General features: G+C 49.5%; 1 long non-coding RNA gene across 1 annotated transcript; it reads left to right on the top strand.

The window, feature by feature from the left end:
- The first annotated feature begins 48 nt into the window (after nucleotides 1–48).
- Nucleotides 49–1,640, top strand: LOC145718745 (uncharacterized). Its single transcript, XR_014141998.1, has 4 exons — nucleotides 49–547; nucleotides 624–692; nucleotides 1,057–1,134; nucleotides 1,230–1,640. It is a non-coding gene; the product is annotated as an uncharacterized LOC145718745 (long non-coding RNA).
- The last annotated feature ends 1,458 nt before the right edge of the window (nucleotides 1,641–3,098 follow it).

Genomic DNA, 3,098 nt, shown 5'->3' with positions numbered 1-3,098 from the left:
AGTCTCTACCTCGCCTTCTGGACCCCTGGGCCCGCAGATAGAGCAGGACTTTCTGTGGGCTCTGCCCTGAGCCAGAGCCAGGCTTTCCACTGCGCTGTGAGACATCTGGTACAGTCGAGTCTGGCAGTCCGATCCTTTGCTCATCTGAAAGACTGACGCTTGTCCAGTGAGGTAGCTGGAGTTACCTTTCAGGGCAAAGATTATACACCTGGTCATAGTGACGGTTCGGTGGGAAGGGCCGGAGCAGGGCTCAGTGCTGTCGTCTGTAATGTGGGTCCTGGCTAAGATCCCTTCTCCCTCCAGGGCTGGGCTGCTAGCCCTGCAGGCACCCCTGATGGTGGGTGCTCGGGTTGGGGTGCCTCCCCTCTGGGGAGGAGGTGTGGGGAGCAGTGCTGTGGTTCCAGCAGCCTGCAGAGAGTCACTCTGGGTGCCTTTACCGATCAGGCCACTGTGTGCTTCTTCTGCAGACCCACGTACTAACAGCCTGATTATTGCTGTGAACACTGCACCACCGAAATCATCATCAATACCAATGATTAAGTCCCAAGTGAGTCCAACCCATCGTTACTAGCATTTCACTGAATGTATTTTGGTATTTTTACTCAAGATCTTCTTTGTCTTAGGTTCAGAAGGCTCAGAAAATGAGGGGCATAGTTTACTTCGTGGGTTTCAACAAATATGACAGAGATAAGGTAATTCTGAGCAGGTAACCATGTGCCACCTATGAACCTAGATGGGAAAACTTTCGGAGGCACCATTCCCAAGGTTGCATGAGGATGGACCTCTAACCCACACCTAGTGTCTAGACAGCAGATAGCCACTCCAGAAACAAATAACAATTGTTGTGTTAAACCTATATACCCCAGGTACACGTGTAAGGGCTTTCCCTTCCCTAAGGGTGGGCTGCTGGCCAACACCAGGGTCTGGCCCTCGGAATCTAACAAGCATGAGGCAAAAGACTGTCTCCTGGGATGGGGACTTCTGTGTCTTCAACTGCCTGTGAACACCTCATAGTTACAACTGCCTGTGAGCCAAGACACTTCCTCTTCCTTGTAGCTGGCTGACATTACAGGAAAACAGTCCCATGTGTATGGAACAGAGAAGGTCAAGGAAATGGAAGTCCTTTATAAATCGGTGAGTGTGCACTAAATGAGAAGGGGATAAGGAGGCTTCTCACCATTTCACCACCCTCCACTGTCCCTGATCTGCTACCCCTCTCTCTTTTCTAGCTCGTGGCAAATTCCTGTGAGAAAGCTATGGCAAGGGGCATTTACTTTATGTGTTTATATGGTAAGAGATGAGCTCACTGTTCTAGACAGAAGCGTGTGGGGAGTGTGTGCACGTATGCACACATGTATGTCTGTGTCCGTGGGCTCCAAATGTGTGGAGTCTGTGTTTGTGTGAGTGTTAGTGTGACTGAGTGTGTGTTTGGTGGTAGTGTGACTTGTGTGAGTGTCTGGTCCTTGCATGGTGAATAAATCCCAGGGCCAGAGCACCTAGAAAAGCAGACAGGGGTGAGCATGAGACTCGCAGCCTCTTCACCTCTGTGGCTCAGGCTGGCATCTTCTGCACAGGGCCTGAGGGCACGGAGCAGGCCCCTTCCCGAACCCCAGCCTGGCCTAGGAGTGTGAGGCCCCTAGCCCCCGACAGGGCTAGGCTAGGGGAGGGGGGAAGGCACTGGGCTTCCTGCAAGCCCCTCCCTCCGCTTTCCAGGGCCCAGCCCACCCCTCCTTTGAGACCTCACTCCCAGGAGTCTCCCCCTTGCCCCTTCCCTGGTTCACTGGCCCCTCTGGATTCCCACAGCCCTTGGCACTTTGTATGTGCCATGACTTCGGCTTGGCTCTGTCACAGTTTATTTTTATCATTCTGTTCTTTGATATTTTCCCAGCCTTTTGTGAAGGAAATTTCCAAACCTACAGCAAAGTGGAAACAACTGTACAATGAACAGCCCTGCCTCCACTACCTGGATTTTGCAGTTAATATTTAGTATCTGACCATGGTTTTTATCATTGATCTATCTAGTGCACTTGCTCTATTCTCTCTCTCCCTCTCCGTCCATGAATCCATCCTTAATTTTTGTTGCATTGTAAAGCAAATTATAGGTATTAGTCTATTTCACTAAAACCCCTCATCTGCATATCTTAAACTAGGGACCAATATTTATTAAGTTATTTTTCTGAAATATGACAAAAGTGTATCATTTCATGAGTTCTGACAAAAGTACACAACACATGTGTGACTCCAACCCCCGTGAAAACACAGACCACTACACTGGTTTCCAGAAAATCCATGCTAGGCCCTTGTTCAGAAAATCTTTCTCCTGCCACCTGAAGGCAGTTAATGTTCTGATTTTTCCTTCCATAGGCTAGTTTGCTGTGTAAAAACATCCCCTTAACGGACTCATGTGGTATGAACGCTGTTTGGTTGATGTACTAGGCTGAGTGGTTCGCAGATTCATCCCTCCTGTGTGTTTGCTGGGTATGCTTGGGGCTTTCTCGCCCACTGAGGCAGGATGTTGCTGGCACCTTGTCATTCTTGTTCCTGTATGTGATGGACCCAGAGTGAGTGTCTGCAAAGAACAGACAGGGCACATCCATGGTGGCACATAGTAAGACCCAGGGCAGAGGAGGGCTTTCCTCTAAGATCCACTGGGCAGGGTGGCAGGTAGACCCTCTGAGTGGAGTGCCTGCAGGCTGTGCTGGGCAGGAGGAGCCTGCAGAAGGAACGCTGTGAGTGCAGAGACATGCCTGCAGCCAGTCTGTTAGCTAACTGTCCCTCCACTCCACTATGATAAAGTTATTATTTGTCCCATCCATCTCTCTCCCACAGATAACTCCCATAGATGGCTGATCATGTATCTGTACACAGCTATCTAAATATGCTTTTCAAGGATGTTTTGCATTAATGGGATCATGCAGTACATAACATTTTCCAACCATGAGCACATATTCCATTCTACAGATGGAGGAAATTTCTTTCACTCGTCTCTCTGGTCAATATTCTGGTTGTTCCTAACATGTGGCTACAGCAGGCTGTGAGCACCATGAGGCTCACTCTCTGTGGGCATGGGTCAGGATTCCCTGGGTCAATCCCAGAAG

Source organism: Leptonychotes weddellii, unplaced genomic scaffold, assembly GCF_054177405.1.
Source record: "Leptonychotes weddellii isolate Sample4059 unplaced genomic scaffold, ASM5417740v2 HiC_scaffold_21071, whole genome shotgun sequence".
Classification (NCBI taxonomy): Eukaryota; Metazoa; Chordata; class Mammalia; order Carnivora; family Phocidae; genus Leptonychotes; species Leptonychotes weddellii.
This window is presented reverse-complemented; position numbering and strand designations above follow the sequence as displayed.